This window comes from Arachis hypogaea, chromosome 16, assembly GCF_003086295.3.
Source record: "Arachis hypogaea cultivar Tifrunner chromosome 16, arahy.Tifrunner.gnm2.J5K5, whole genome shotgun sequence".
NCBI lineage: Eukaryota > Viridiplantae > Streptophyta > Magnoliopsida > Fabales > Fabaceae > Arachis > Arachis hypogaea.
Genome location: NC_092051.1, coordinates 67297954 through 67315293, shown reverse-complemented (window position 1 = coordinate 67315293; position 17340 = coordinate 67297954). Strand labels below are relative to the sequence as shown.

The window sequence follows — 17340 nt, the reverse complement described above, 5'->3', positions numbered from 1 at the left end:
TTATTGTTTTTCTATTTCCTCATTAAATTCAAAAATCAGAAAAATAAAATATCTTTTCTTATCTTTATCTCAATTTTTGAAAATTACAACATATTTTTCAAATTTTAATTTCAAAATCATTATCTTATCTTATCTTAATTTTAAATTTCAAAATTCAAATCTTTTCAATAATCATATCATTTTCAAATCTTCATTTTATCTTGTTTCAAATTCAAAATTTAAAAATTTAAAATTCAAAATTCAAACATTTTATCTTATCTTATTTCAAATTCAAATTTTAAAATTCAAAATTTAAAATTTCAAATTACAAATTTCAAAATCAAATCTTTTTCAAAAATCAAATTTCAAATCTTATCTTTTTTAACTTCTTTTCAAATCTTTCTTTTAAAGTTTGATTCTTTCTTATCTTATCTTTCTTGTTGATGTTGATTTCAAATCTTTTTTATTTAAAACTTATCTTTTCTTAACTTCCTTATCTTATCTTTCTTACCTAACTTATCTTATCTTTTCTATCTTATCTTCTTTTAAATTTTAAAATTAAATCTTTTTTTCAAATCTTTTTAATTCTTATCTTATCTTGTTGGCCTTTTCAAATATTTTTGAAATCAAATCTTTTCTAATCTTCTATCTTATCTTGTTTTCAAATCTTTCTTAATTAGTTACTTATTTTCTCTCTCCTCTTTTTCAAAACTTCTTAACTAATTCTTCTCTCTCCTATTTTCGAAAATTCTCTTCTATCTCTCTCTTCTATTTTCGAAAATTCATCATTCAATTTCCAAATCTTTTTAATTAATTACTTCTAATTTTCGAAATCTCTCCTCTCTTTATTCGAATTCTTTTTCTCTTTCTTCTATCTTCATTCATCTTTCTCTTCTTTCTTCACATATCATAGGGAGTTCTCTGTTCTTGAAAAAAGAGCTCCCATTCTTCTTCTTCCTTAGTTTTTTCTTTACTTATTTATGACCAGGAACAGGGATAAAGAACCTCTTTTTAATCTTGATCCTGAACCTGAGAGGACTTTAAGGAGGAGCTTACAACAAGTTAAAGCACAACACTCCAGAAGAAACCTTTCAAAAAATTTCGAACAAGAAGCAAAACACATGGCAGCCGAACATGAAGGAAAGGCAAGAAAGGTTCTTGGTGACTTCACCATGACTACCTCTGACTTTTATGGCAGAAGTATCTCTGTACCTGCCATTGGAGCTAACAACTTTGAGTTTAAGCCTCAGTTAGTCTCTCTTCTGCAACAGAATTGTAAGTTCTTTGGACTTCCACTAGAAGATCCACATCAGTTCCTAGCTGAATTCTCACAAATTTGTGACACTGTTAAGATGAATGGAGTGAATCCTAAGGTCTACAAACTTATGCTCTTTCCCTTTGCTGTTAGAGACAAAACTAGGATATGGTTGAATTCTCAACCTAAAGAGAGTGTAGACTCTTGGGAGAAGCTGGTCAATGCTTTCTTGGCCAAATTCTTTCCTCCTCAAAAGATGAGCAAAATCAGAGTGGAAGTTCAAACCTTTAGACAAAGAGAAGGTGAATCCCTCTATGAAGCTTGGGAAAGATACAAGTAATTTATCAGGAGGTGTTCTCCTAACATGCTCTCAGAATGGTCTATCATAGGTATCTTCTATGATGGTCTTTCTAAGATGTCCAAAATATCATTGGACAGCTTTGCAGGTGGATCACTCCACTTGAAGAAAACGCCAACAAAAGCAAGAGAACTCATTGAGATAGTTGCAAACAACCAATTCATGTACACCTCTTAGAGAAATCCTGTGAACAATGGGGTTCCTCAGAAGAAAGGAGTTCTTGAAGTTGATACCTTGAATGCCATATTGGCTCAGAACAAGATCTTGACCCAGCAGGTCAATATTATCTCTCAGTATTTGACTGAAATGCAAGCTGCAGCTGGTAGCACTCAAGAAGCTTCTTCTAAAGTAGAAACTTATAATCCTGATCAACCCACCATAGAGGAGGTGAATTACACGGGAGAACCCTATGAAAACACCTACAATCCCTCATAGAAGAATCATCCTAACCTCTGATGGAAGGATCAACAAAAGCCTCAGCAAGGCTTCAATAATAATCAAGGTGGAAGGAACCAGAATAGGTTCAACAACAGACCACCATTCTCATCTTCTCAAGAACATATGGAGACCCCTAAGCAGAGCCTTTCTGACTTAGTCTCTCTGGTCTCTAGCCACTCTAAGACCACTCATAGTTTTATAACTGAAACAAGGTCCTCCATAAAAAATTTGGAGGTGCAAATTGGTCAACTGAGGAAGAGGATCCCTGAGACTCTTCCTGATACTCTTCCTAGTAACACTGAAGTAAACCCAAGAAAAGTGTGCAAGGTCATTACCACTGAGGCTTAAGCCGAATCTGGAGAGAATGGGATGGCGTTGAACGCCACTGAAGAGCATATCACTGGGCGTTCAATGCCCAAAATGGCTAAGAGCATGGTACTGAACGCCAATGAGGAAGCCCTCACTGGGCATTCAACGCCCACACAGGTAGAAAAGCTGGTGTTGAACGCCAGCAAGGACATCCCTGCTGGGCGTTCAATGCCCAAAATGGTAAGAGAGCTACCGTTTAATGCCAGTAAGGGTATGTATCATGGGCATTCAATGCCTACAGAGCCATCAGAGCTGGCGTTGTACGCCAGTAAACGCACATCCTCTTAGTGCTCAATACCTACTCAAGAAATCCCTATCCAAGAATTAAAGGAAGCCAAGGCTCATATAGAGACCATAGAGGTTCCTTTGCATGCACTTCTACAATGCATGAGTTCTGATGAACACTCATCCTCTGATGAGGATGAAGACACTAGGGAAGAGCAAGTTGCTCGGTCTAGGAGCTCTCATGAAGCTGAATGCCAAGCTATTTGATACAAAGCCTTTGGAGGAAGAACCTCCACTGCTTACCAAAGAGCTAAATGCTTTGGTTCAGCAGAGGCTACCTCAGAAGCTTTCAGATCCTGGACATTTCCTGATTCCTTGCACCATAAGCACCATGACCTTTGAGAAGGCTCTTTGTGACCTAGGGTCATGTATAAACCTCATGCCACTCTCTGTAATGGAGAAGCTGGGAATCTTTAAGGTACAAGCTACAAATATCTCACTAGAGATGGCAGACAAGACAATGAAGTGGCCATATGGCTTTATAGAGGATGTCTTGGTAAAGGTTGAAGATCACTACATCCCTGCAAACTTCATAGTGTTGGATATTGGAGATGATGGGGATGAATCTATCATCCTTGGAAGATCTTTCCTAGCCACTACAAAAGCCATGATTAATGTGGCAAAAGGGAGAAGTGGTTTTCCAACTAGGAGAGGACTACATCTTGTTCAATATGTCCAATCCCAATTCTCACTCTGATAAGGAAGAGACAATGGTGCAACACCTAGTGTTTCAACCATCTCTTTTAGTGCAGAGCTTTACTAAGCCCCCAAACATCAATTTTAAGTTTGGTGTTGGGCAGCCATTAACAAGCACTAAGAAGAAAGTCCCTAAAGGCTGGAGGGATAAGAAAGTCCCCACTGAAGGCCTCTCACCTGGAATGAGAGTTGTCTTCACCAAGAAGCCAGTCATACCACATACAATGAGTCATGTCCTATCTCTAGAGCATGTGGAGCTCATTCATGAGAAGACAGGAAGAAAGTTCACTATAAGGGGCGAAATTTTGAGCCCATATCCATCTCCGTAAGGAGCTAACCGTCAAGCTAATAACGTTAAAGAAGCGCTTGTTAGGAGGCAACCCATCCTTAATTAATTATTTCTATTTCTTTTAATTTCTTAAGTTTTGTTTTCCTTTAAGTTATTTTTTTAGGTTCATGATCATGTGCAGCAGTCAGAACAGAGACAGAAATATTCAGTAGTGAAAACAGATCACTTTGAATGGAGTGTTGCTGGCGTTGAACGCCAGCCAGGGAGCACTGGCTGGGCGTTCAACACCCCAAATGGCAGCAAAGCTGGCGTCAAACACCAGTCAGGGAGCAGACCCTGGGCGTTCAAACCCTAATGCAGAAGGCAGGAAATCTGAATTTCCTAGCCTCTTAGGACCAATGGGTCCCACAACATCCTTACCTACCCCACTTCTTCCTTCTTACTTTCACACTTTCCTATACACTCTTTCCTATAAACCCTAACCCAATCACATCCATATCACTTCCCCAACACCATCATAACTTCCACCAATCCCCACCCACTTTAAAATCAAAATTTCCTCCCATTTAACCCACCCATGACGTAACCTACCCTAGACCACTCCTATAATTACCCCTCATTCTAACCTTTCATACACACACCTCTCATCCACTTAATAGCCCCCTTGGCCAAATTTCTTCCTCCCTCCTTCTCCTTCTATTTTCTTTTTCTTCTACTATATTCTTCTCTTTTATTTATTTTTGCTCGAGGACGAGCAAAGATTTTAAGTTTGGTATTGGAAAAGTGTTATTTTTTGCTTTCCATTCCCACTTATGGCACCCAAGGTTGGAGAACCCTCTAGAAGGATGAAGGAAAAGATAGTAGCCACCACCTCTGAATCTTGGGAGATGGAGAGATTCATCACCAAATCCCACCAAGACCACTTCTATGAAGTAGTGGCAGAGAAGAAGGTAATCCCTGAGGTCCCTTTCAGGCTCAAGAAGAATGAGTATCCAGAAATCTGATGAGAGATCCGAAGAAGAGGTTAGGAAGTCCTAGCCAATCCCATCCAAGAGGTTGGGATCTTAATGGTGTAAAAGTTCTATGCTAATGCATGGTCACGAAAAACCATGACATTAGTGCAAACCCAAATTCCAAGAATTGGAACACCACGGTCCGAGGGAGAATCTTAGATTTTATCCCAGAAAGTGTGAGGTTAGCGTTCAACTTGCCCTTGATGCAAGGAGATCCATATCCTTATACTAGAAGAGTTAACTTTGATTAGAGACTGGATCAAGTGCTCTCAGACATCTGTGTGGAAGGAGCACAGTGGAAAAGGGATTCCCAAGGCAAGCCCACTCAACTAAGAAGGCTTGACCTCAAGCTAGTAGCTAGAGGATGGTTGGAATCCAACCAGCGCTCTATCATCCTTACTAGCAATCGGTTAGAAGTGACCATTGACAGAGCTATCATGATTCATTGCATCATGATTGGGAGTGAGATGGAAGTACATGAGGTGATACCTCAAGAATTGTACAAGATAGCTGAAAAGCTTTCCACCAAAGCAAGGATGGCTTTCCCTCACCTCATTTTTCATCTATGCAATTCAGCTAGAATTGTCATAGAAGGAGACATCTTCATTGATAAAGACAAGCCCATCACTAAGAAGAGGATAGAACAAACTAGAGAGCATGCACATGAGCCTGTGCAACCGCCTCAGCATGAGGGATGTGAGATATTTTGTCGGTCTAGAATTTTACCAATAAATTCCATCGTGAGTATAGTCTAACCCAACAAGCTATCCCACACCAAATTTAGAAAATGTGTCACCACAATTCAAAATCAATAACCGAGAGTAGAATCCCGGGTCGTTCTCCCTAGGAGTTGCCCTAAGATGCACATCATTGGTTAGGAGTTCTCTTGGTATTTTGAAGTTGAGTACAAGAAAAGTAAATCAACATCAATTAAAGTGATGAGAAATTAAGAATTGAAGTAAGGTAACCAAGAAATTAAACTAACAAGGGTGAATGACAATCATTCAATATAAAATCCTTGGCTAGAGGTGAGAATTAGAATTCCTATCATCATTGCCTCCATCAATTGTGACAGTAATTGGCTATTGCTCCACTTAGTTAACCTCTAACTATGAAAGAAAGCCAAGTGGAGATAATCAATTTGAGTCCACAAGTCCTAGTCAAATCCTAAGGAAGGACTAGCTTTAGTAGCATTCAAATAAACTAGCAATTCCCAATTGTCAATTAACAAAAGACCTTGACAATTCAAGTGTCTCCTATTACCCAACCCCCAAGCCAAGAGTGAAAATCTACTCTATAACTACAATTATCATTTCCTCAAACACTTGGTGAGCAAGAACAAAAGACATTGTTGAATTGAGAAGAGAATTCAAACTAAAGCTATCAACTACAAATAATTAACAACAATAAAGTAATTAACGACAATGAACATGGAGTTCCTCAATGCATTAATAGAAATCAACATAAACAAGATCCAAATCCAAGATCCAAAATAACTAAAGTAACAAGAACACTAAATGAGAGTAGAAGAATGAGATCTACAAATTAAAGCAATGTAAAATTGAATTCGAAACAGATCTAACCAAAGGATCCAAGTGAAATTGAAATTGAGAAGGCTAAAACCTAGAGAGAAGTGAGAGTTTCTCTCTCTAGAAAACATAAACTCAAAAACTAGCAAAAAATTCTCTAATGAGTGAATTTCCTCCTTGGTTCCTTGGGTCTTTTCCCTCCAGAATTCTGCTCAGAATGGGCCTGGAGCTCTGCAAAAATCGCCAGCCACGATTTCACTAATGAAGTCACGTGCCGAGTGTCACGCGTTCGAGTCGGCCGTGCGTACGCATCGGCTGAGTTTTGCAAACCATGCATACGTGTCAGGCACGTGTACGCGTCGATGAGATTTTTGCTCAACCACGTGAATGCGTCAACTTTTGCGCGCAAATCCTAGAACCAAGCTCCCACGCATGCGCGTCACAGCCAATGCTCCAAAGCTCCATTTTTCATGTTCCTTCCACTTGTGCCTGCTTTCTTTCTTTCTTCTAGACCATTCTTGCCCCCTATAGACTCTGAAATCACTTAACAAACATATCACAGCATCGAATGGTAATAGAGGGAGATTAAAATATGCCATATTTAAGGTCAAAGAAGCATGTTTTCAACCATGAAGCAAAATTAGGAAGGGGACACAAAACTATGCATTTTATATGAATAAGTGTGAAAGAATATTGATAAAACCCCTCAAATTCTACACAAGATAAACCCTAAAATTGGGGTTTATCAAACCTCCCCACACTTAAACCAAGCATGTCCTCATGCTAAAAATTGAAAGACCAAAGAACATAGGAGAATGGAGTTGATTGAATGAAAATTACCTATATGGATGCAACTAATGCAAATGTATCTATCTACTTGGTCAAATGTGAATCAACTTCCAAGAACATAAAGGAGCACATAGGGCCAAAGTGATAAGATAATTCATGAACTCTACCAATTCAAATATCAGCATAGAGTGTAAATGACTTGCAAGAAGGAAGCTCGTGAGTGCCGGAAATAAGGAGTCGAGCATCAAACCCTCACCGGAAGTGTTTGTACTCTATCCTCTCTAGTGTTTGAGGACCGATTCTCTCAATTCTCTACTAATCTTGCTTTCTAAGGCTTGCTCTTCTTCTACCATTCAACATATGTTTAGTGAATGAATACACGTATCAAGGGGTCTTTCCAAGGGTTGTAATGGGGTTAGGATGAAGGTAGGATTGTATTTGGTCAAGTGGACTAAAATTGAATCCTTGATTAACCTAAACTTCCCACCTAACCTAAGACAATCCAAGTAATTAAAATATAAATCCTAACTACCCATTGACTATCTTTTGCCACATGTCCATGCATCCCAATTTGAATACAATACATATGCATTGCTATCACCACTTACTTTGGGGCATTTTGTCCCCTTTTTATTGCTTTCTTATTTTCTTTTTCTTTTTCTTCTTTTTTTAATTTTTATTTAATTTATTTGTTTTTCTTTTTCTTTTATTCTTGTGGTGGGTACTTGATGACTGCGCATCATGTTATATTTTTCTATACTTTTTCATACAAGAAATTAATGATTAATGCTTATTTGTTAAGTGTTTTAGTGCTTAAAGAGTATATTTCTTTGATCTTTTGATTTGATAAATTTTGTAGGAAATAAGTAGAAAAAGAAGCAAAAAGCACAAAATAAGCTAAAAAGAAGAAAAGAAGAATTTTTGGACATACTTTGGAGTTTGAACACGCTTTGGAGCCTTAGGCCACGCTTTTAAAATCGTGGCCCATGATTAAATCAAGGAAGAGCGCTCTTTGGCGCAAGCGCTACCCTCTTCATTCAAGAGTTCCTGCAATAATTGAAGCTGGAAAATTCGCAAATGACGTGTTAGCGTGAGTGACGCGTACGTGTCGAAGTGAAAATTTTGGAAGACCACGCGTACGCATGGATGACACATACTCGTGGGAGTTGCATTTTGAAGAGCCACGCGTACGCGTGAATGACGCGTATGCATGGGTGACGCGTATGCGTGGGTGACGCGTACACGTGGAAGTGCCAAAATGTAAATTGGTGCGCACGCGTGGATGCATGAGCGCTCCGCTCCTCTCAAAAGCGCTACGTTCTCCTGGGAGCACAATTCTGATTCAATTAATTTCATTTCAAGCCCAATTGAACTACAAGCAAGCTAGCCCACTCATATCACTGAATGAAGGCCACAAGAATTATCTAGAATAGGAATTCTCATTTGAATTGTAATTTGTTTTCAATTTCATTTCAATTTGTAATTTAGGAAAGCCTATATAAAGCCTTTAGTTTCACAGTTTAAGAAGGGAGTTCTAGTGGAGATTCGGGAAGTACAATAGGAGTAGGAGTAGAATAGAAAGCTGGAGGATTAGAGACTCTAGAGTGCTCTTAGAGAATTAGAGACTCAAGAGAGCTTAGCATAGTTTGATACACTTTTTCCTTTCTGCACTTTTGCAATTCAGTTGTCTTGAATTTAGTTTAGTTTATGCAATTTCAATTCCTTATACTTCTCTTCTGCAATTTTCTTTTCTGCAAATTTTACAATTCAGTTTACAGTGAGCTTGATTTACTTTCATGCAATTTAAATTCCTGCAATTGTTCTTAGAGCGATGATCAATTAAACCCCAACTTATTAGGGGGAGGAGCTCTATTGTAATTCATATGAATTGAATGAAATTCTTCTTCCTCTCAATCTACTTAAGCAGCTAAGAGATAACTTCTGTTTTGATTTAATCCATTTACTGCGGAAGGGGGTTTGAATCCATTGAATTTCCATTTGAGCCTCGGAATGGGAATCATGGAAATTAAAACTGAAGCTCTATCTCTCACAACTCTCTTGATCAACACAATTCAAGAGGAATTGAGATCTTGAGAATTTGTGTGGCTTATGGATAAGAGAACATACTTAACCTCTTCTCATGACTATTGGATCAAGGAATTGGCAATATTGATTGTGATTAGAGAGATTGGATTGCCAAGGAATTGGGGTCCAATCAATTTTAATCCGCCATAGATCTACTCGTATGATTGAGAAGGAAGTTGAGACCCATTTGACTTATTATGGATTATGATATCTCTAATCCCTAATGAGTCTTTCTTTTTGTTATTTCTCACCTTGATTGCCTTGAGTCTCATTTGATTGGCTGAATTTACTGCTACCTTTAATTTTCTAGCACCCAATTCCCATTTGCATTTCCAGCAATTTACTTTTCATGCAATTTAAGTTTTTTTCCATTTAAGTTTCTGTCAATTTACATTCAGTAATTTACAATTCTTGCAATTTACATTCTATTAGTCAATTTCACCAATATTCGCTAAACTAGAAATATCACCTCACTAAAGTTGCTTGATCCATCAATCCTCGTGGGATCGACCTCACTCATGTGAGTTTTACTACTTGATGCATCCCGGTATACTTGCCAGTAGTTCATACGTGTAAAATCTAATTTTCACGTATCAGTACTATATATATGAGAGATCAATGCATATGTTTAAGATATTGAATGTATGAACATGCGCCCAATTCTTTTTTTCACATTTTTCATAAAAAGTATAACATACCTAATTCCCAAACCAAATGTTCCCCACCCTATTTCCCACACTTAAATCATGTACACTCTTCTCACTAATCTAGGCTGACCAAGGATTCAAATCAAGGACATTCATTATTTTTCCCTTAGAGTTAGTGATGTGCCAAAATAACGAACAAATGGGGTTAAATAGGCTCAACATTGGTTTGCAAAGGATTATGAAAGGGTAAGGCCATATGGGTATGTGAGCTTAAAGAAACAAAGGCCTCAATCATATATCTGCATGCATACACCAAACAATAGAAATATAGAATCAAGCAAGACAAAGATCACAATCTTAGAGAGAACAACACACACTGAAATAAGATCACTACAAGAAAAAACAGTATTTGTAACAAAAAAAAATTGTTACAAAAAATCTAAATTTTGAAACGAAAGGTATTTGTAACAAAAAAAGGGGTATTGCAGTATGTTCCGTTACAAAAAGTTTTTGTAACAAAAAATGAAATTGTTACAATACAGAGTAATATTTTGTAACAATTTTTTTAATTCAAAAACTAAAATTTGTTACAAAAGTGATAACAATATTTGACCTTTAAAATATTTTTCGTAACAATTTAAATTTTTATGTCATAATATTTTGTTACAAAATACTACTTATTTTTGTAACATTTTTTATTCTTAGTTACAAAAATAGAAAATTCATTTGAAAATATTTAATTAAATAATTGATATATCAATTAATTTTCTAAACACGCTAACTTAACATTTATATAGTATATAATTATATAGATAATTAGAATATCTTACATGTCATTAAGATTCTTTTACAATAAAATATGTTCTACAAATTCAACTAAATATAACTTTTTCCTAACATAAAATTGTATCGTATCGAATTTATAATTCTTGACTCTTCTAGCATATTTTAATAAATATAAAGTCTAACATGTTGCCATCAATTTTGTATCCCTACAAATATGAACAATGAAAACCAAAATTAAAAAACAACACATAATACTATCTTTATCAGAGAAAAAATTAAGTTAGAACTTACAAGTTAAAATTAACTAATTTTTTAAGAATTTATTCTCAAAGTTTAAAACTAGTCAATCAAAAATGAAAATTATCAAGAATTGACAATTCAATATATAAGCTCGGGCTAATTAATCATAATTCAATTCATTAAATTTACATAAGTATCAATTGTCAAACAATCACTACAAAACATAATTTCCACCAAAATCCTCGTAACAAATATACTTGACTTTTTTCTCTTTATACTTTTACACTCATAAAGTTCCACAATGATGTTTATGTCAAAACACAAGATAAGAACATTACAATAATTATCCTAATAAAAATCCAAACCTGAAAAGAGAAAATTTCAAAGCAACACACCATCTAAATTTAACAATGCAGTGAAGCACCTAAACAAGTTTATGTTATTGCAGAAGCATATAGTGATGCAGAGAGTTTGGAAATAGAGAAGTATAGCAAGAATAGAAAAATAAAACTGAATTAACAAAAATTAACAATGAGAAAAAAATGCTAATGGATTACAATGAGTATTAGGCTTATATAGAAGGAGACTGTTGATAATAAAGCTAAAGGCTCCCCAACCAACTTATAACAAACTGAATAACAACTTGACAGCTAAGCCACACTATCTTAAACTTTTTTGAACTCTAATTGCTCCTACTTTTCATCACTAGCTTTAACAGCACCATCAACAAAATTATTCCAGAATCATTGAAATCAACCATCAACAATTATTTCAGTTTTATAAAGATTATAGAAACAAAAAACTTAATAGCAGAAGCTACAACAATGTTATTCTGTCCGAGTTCAGAATAAAAAAAATCAGCACCATAGTACCATCAATAACTCAAAATCAGACAAATAAGCAACCAACAACTCAGAAATCAAAATTTTTTGCCATAATATTATCATAAACTCTCTAGCTATGGTATTTCAGCAATATTCTTTCCATTAGATTATATTTGAAGAAGACACGACAAGCATGCTAATGGTCAAATCCAAGCATATTGTCAAGACATGTTGTACTATGTTTTATAATAACAGCCTTCTAGTCATTAAGAGTGATTGCTACTGTGCTACACGCTACAGTTGCTACTGTTATGCAGACTTATGATGATAAAATGGTTTAGGGATAATGCCATCAAAGTGAAACACAGAACTGAATAAATAAAAATGTGAGGAGCTAGTTGTGTTAAAGTATTTTCGAATACCGAAGAAAGAGTACGAAAAATAACACCATTTCTTATTAGGAAGAAGCTAAAGCGCATTTAGGAGTACTGGTTTCAAAGATGCTACAAGTTGATCAACATCAAATTCTCTTACATAATGTCATTGCTAACGCTAACATTTAGAAGGTTATGTAATTGATAGATACAATTAATGGAAGCAAATTGAAATTTTCCAAAATGAGGCCTCAGAAAAAATTAACAATTCAGAATCAGAAAGATCAGTAACTAGCAATCAGGGGAGAGACAAGGCTCAGTCATGTTTTTCAGCAACAAAAAACCTTACTTCTAAATATGATTTTATGCAACAAAAAAATTTAGCTTAGTCATAATTTCAACAACAAATTCAAATTTCATAAAAAAATTAAAGGTACAGTGATGATTTAAAGCAATGAAATTGAAAAAAAAAATATGGCCAAAGGAAGCTCACCTCCAGGGACTAACTGACGGTGAAGGACGCTGACCGACTGATGACCGAAGATGATAAGAAACACCGGCTGAGGGACTAGATGCTGGTTCCTTCTCCCGGCGACGGCAGAAACCGGCTCCTTCTCCTCATTGCGTTCTAGTCCTTTCCCAGCGACGGTGTGCATGGCGACGGGACAAGTTCAGTGACAGTGACAGATCTGGCGGTGACAGGAGCCACAGCGGCACAAAACGGAGGCACGAACGGCAGCGATGGTGGCTGGAATGAACGGCGATGGCGACGAACCTTCAGCGGCAGTGACGGCGTATGCAATGGCAGATCACGGTGACGATGGCGACGCAAGCCACCACAACGACGACGGAACGCGACGGCAACTCCTTCATCGTGCTTGCTCCCTCTCTCCTCGACGGCCACGCTGGAACGACAACAGGCGTTTGGCGGCGGTAGGACGAAGACGCGTGGCTTCACGGGCGGTGAGGCGCTACGCCGGCACGGGACAGCCGCCTCCCCTCTTCTCTTCTGTTGTAGCTCACTCTCTTCCCTTTTCCCTTTCTTTCTTTGTTATTTCAGTGTGTGTGTGGGGTTGTGGGAAGAAGTGTTGTGACTTGTGACTTGTGAGGATTGTTAGGGTGGGGGTAACATTAGGGTTTTAATTTAGGGATTAGAATTTGATTAAAGATTAATTAAAAATTTAATTTAATTTAATAATAGTATTTAACTATTTATTTTTTAATTTATTAATTATTTTAAATAAATAAATTTTTTTAGTTTATAAAATTAATTAAAATTTTTAATTATTCAATTTAAATTGTATAAAATTTTTCTTAATTTTGGTTACTATAATTTTAAATTTTTAGTATAAAAATATTTAATTATTTAGAAAAATGTATAAATTTTAATAGATTTTTAATTTAAAGTATCATAAAATTTAATTTAATTATTTTTAGAAAAAATAATTTTTTTAAATCAAATTATTAACAAATATATTTTATTATTAAATATTTTTTATTTGAGAAATTAATTTCTAATAAAAATTTAGAATTAATCCTTAATAGATATTAGATATATTAATTTTTTAAAAAATTGATTATTAATACAGATTAAATATATTAATTTTTTAAAAAGATTAAAAAAAATTATAAATTTTTAAAATTAATAATTTAATGTTTAATAATTTACAAAAAATACTTAATTATCAAAACCAATATTTTAGAAAAGCTAAAGTTTTGAAAAAAAATTATCATGCAAAAAATTATATAAATAATTTTTTTCAACACTAGAGGTTTTAACATCTCTAAACAAAATTTTTTTTAGTCATAAAATTTTTAAATTTTATGACAAAAATTTTTTTAGTTACAAAAAATCTTTTAATAATGAATTTTGTGATAAATTAATTTTTTGTTACAAAATTTTTTAAACTTTTGCAATAATTTAATTTTTTGTTACAACATATTATAAATTTTTGTAACAAAATACCATTTTGTTATAAAAGTCAACACAATTTGTAACAAAAGAAATCATGTTGTTACAAAATATTATAACGTTTTGTAACAAATTGTCATGTTGTTACAAAAAAATCTTATTTTTTAACTATAACTAATTTTTGTTACAAAAAAACAATTTGTAACAATTTAAAAGTTGATACAAAATTTTTGTTACAAATACTTCATTTTCTTGTAGTGGATATATTGGTTGATAAGTTGCAACCAATCAAATAGGCTCAAAATCTCACAAACTTGTGTGTTCTAGCTCAAAAACCATGTTCCAAAATGTATTCTTCAAGCAAGCTTAATACAAATTTTTTTTTTTCAAATTGGTAGGGTGCCCTAAAAATGATTTCTTGAAAAAGATGTCATCACCCTAACCAAGTAGTCCTATCATGGAAAAAGCGTTCAAATACAAAAACTAGCTATGCAATTTATCCTAATAAACACAAAAAAAGAATCAAAATTATGGGTGTCTGAGAAGAAAAGGTTGTTACCTACGGAAGTCGGTTACCGACCTCCTAACACTTAGAAGTTCGCACAGTCATCTGTGCCATTGGTGAGGCACAAGGTGGAGTTGGGGTCGCCATTTCCACTATCCATCTCGTGGGAGCTCGCGTCACTTGGGTCTGAAGTGGATGTGGAAATGTCCGGCTCCTCCATAGGTGGGTTAGTTGATGAGTCGAATTCACTCCCTATATAAAAATGGTGAATCCGTTCTTTTGGCAAGCGCACTAAAATTATCGTCAAGTAATAACCCAAAGTAGAGTGGGATCGTATCCATAGAGATTGGTAGATTTCAGCAATTTTAACCAATTGGTGAATTAGTTAAGCTAAGCAGAATAGATTGTGATTGCAGAATTGTAAATGTGCAGAATTATAAATGACTTAAAGTTAAATGAAAGCAATAAATGGCAGAATTGGAAATGGCATGAAAGTAACGAGCAGAAACTCAAATGACTTAATTGTAAATGAGAATGGGAAATTGTAGAATGTAAAAGAAAGCTATAAAGAAAGTGGAAGACAGGAATAGGGGAATTCATTGAGATCAGGAGATGTTGTCTCTTTGGATTAAATCCAGCTCATATCTTCTTCAATCATACAACTCATTGACCTCTTGGCAATCATGATTGATTGAGCCCCAATCCCTTGGTGACTCAATCTCTCAGATCTTGATCAATAGCCAATTCCTTGGTCTAATTGTTCATGAAGAGAGATATGCTTGGTCCCTGATTATTCCACACATCATCATAGGTCCAAGTAGAGGGAGGATTTTATGTCACCATATCCAAACACCAAAATCCAGATCCTACTCAAGTGTGAGAAGGGATTTCTAGCATGATTTCATGTTTCCTTTTCCAAGGTTCCCATGAAATCCATTTTGCATTCAGTCTCTTTTCCAAGGTGATTGAACACTAGCATGAAGAACGAAATTCCTTCTAGCAAATCAAAGAGAAGATGAAGAGAAGAAGAAATCCACTATCATTAATCCATCAAGTACAACAGAGCTCCCTCTCTCAATGAGAGAGAATTTAGCTACTCATAGCTCAAGAAAAAGTAAGAGATGGAAAAGTGATTCTAACTATGCTTCAACTAATAGCTCAACTGCTTAACCCCCTTTTTAGTACTTTTCGGGGGTATTTATACTACTTCTAGCACTAGAAAATAAAGAAAATTACAAAAGTGAAAAGAAAATTATATTTTAGAGAGAAAAGAAACTCAATAAACGTGATCTTACAGTTGGCATGTGGTTGGCGCTTCAGTGGCGTGCCACGCTTTGCTCCGATTCTGCCTTGGCGTGCCACACCCAATCCTCAACCTCAAGTGGCATGCTTCCCTTCATTGACCACCCTGGCGTGCCACGCCTTCGAGCTCAAGTGGCACGCCCAGGGTTCTTTAAAGCTTTGGGTAGCCTGGCGTGCCACGCCTTCAAGCCCAAGTGGTACGCCTAGGCCTTTTACTTCTTCTCTTTAGCCTCTGGAATGTTGAACTAGCGTGGCATGCCCAGCGTCTGGCGTGCCACGCCCTTGTTGTGCTTGGCTCCTTTGCTTGGCGTGCCACGCCCAGAACTCAAGTGGCATGCCCAGGTCTTCTTTTGCTTGATTGCTGGTGATGGCGTGCCACGCCTAAGACTTAAGTGGCACGCTCAAGTGATTTTTAACGCTGGGGTGCCACCCTCTCGATGCCAAGTGGCACGCCCACATAGTTGGCCTTCTACCTCCCTCTATGGAAAACATAACCAGCGTGCCACTTCCAGAGGTTGGCGTGCCATGCACATCATTTGCCTTGGTTCCAGTAGCTGGAATGCCATGCCCAGCATTCAAGTGGCACACCCAGCCTTTACTTTGGCCTTCTTTGTACCTTGGCATGCCACTTCATATTGCTCAAGTGGCATGCCCAAGTAAGTGTGGAAGCTTGGCGTGCCACGCCTTCGATCTCAAGTGGCATGCCATACTGCTCAAGTGGCATGCCATACGCCTTCATCTTATTTTTTGGAATTTTGAACTAGCGTGCCATGCCATACTGCTCAAGTGGCACGTCCATTCATTTGTGGCCTTCTTAGCTTGGCGTGCCACGCCTAGCTCCTAAAATGGCATGCCCAAGTGGTTTTTAGAGCATGCGTGCCACGCCTTTGATACCAAGTGGCACGCCCATAGCTCAATTGGTGAGTTTGGCGTTACACGACCCTTTAGTGGCCTTCATTGTTGCTTTCTGGAAAGTTGTACTGGCGTGCAATGCCCAGCTTCTGGCGTGCCACGCCAATGCAATTTTGTGGCGTTTGCTCCAAGTGGCACGCCAGTTTCACACGCCCAGCTTGTTTTGTTTTTTTCTTCCCCTTTTTGATGTCTTTTTCACCTGAAATTCAGCATAAACTCATTTCAAAGCAATGTATTATAATGTTCATCAAATAATGCATGGATTGCAATGATCTAATGAGATTATGCTCTTTTATGGTCCTTTTTATGCAAGAAGAGAGGGTAGATGATGCAAGTCATCATTAGTACAACCCCAAAGCTTCTTCAAGTAAGCAAATCAGTGTTTGTTTTGCCGCTCATATCGATCTACCTTTTCAGTGAGCTCAACCAGCAGTTGGTGGGAGGATTTCTGTGGTGCTGATAAAGTGGTAGGAGTGGCGGAAGGAGGATCCATGTCAAGACTTGTGGTTTCCATGGGAGACTTAAGATATTTTCCGCTCGGGACAATGTTGCCCTTCACCGGAATTATTGCTTTCATGTCCGTAGCCTCGTGAGAGACACCAGCAGCAGCAACCAAATCTGTTACCAAGGCAGGGAATGGGAGGTTACCCTTTGCAGGTATGCGACCCCATTGCTTGCCGGATGAGGAGAGGGATGTTGATTGGACTCTCCGTGAGAATACACCAGACAAGGAGGGCGAAGTCCCCTGTGATG

At 36.7% G+C, this 17340-nt stretch overlaps 1 non-coding gene across 1 annotated transcript; it reads right to left on the bottom strand.

Annotated features, from left to right (window-relative positions):
• Nucleotides 1-1496: 1496 nt before the first annotated feature.
• LOC112761466 (small nucleolar RNA R71) lies at nucleotides 1497-1605 on the bottom strand. Its single transcript, XR_003181861.1, has one exon. It is a non-coding gene; the product is annotated as a small nucleolar RNA R71 (small nucleolar RNA).
• Between the last annotated feature and the right edge of the window lie 15735 nt (nucleotides 1606-17340).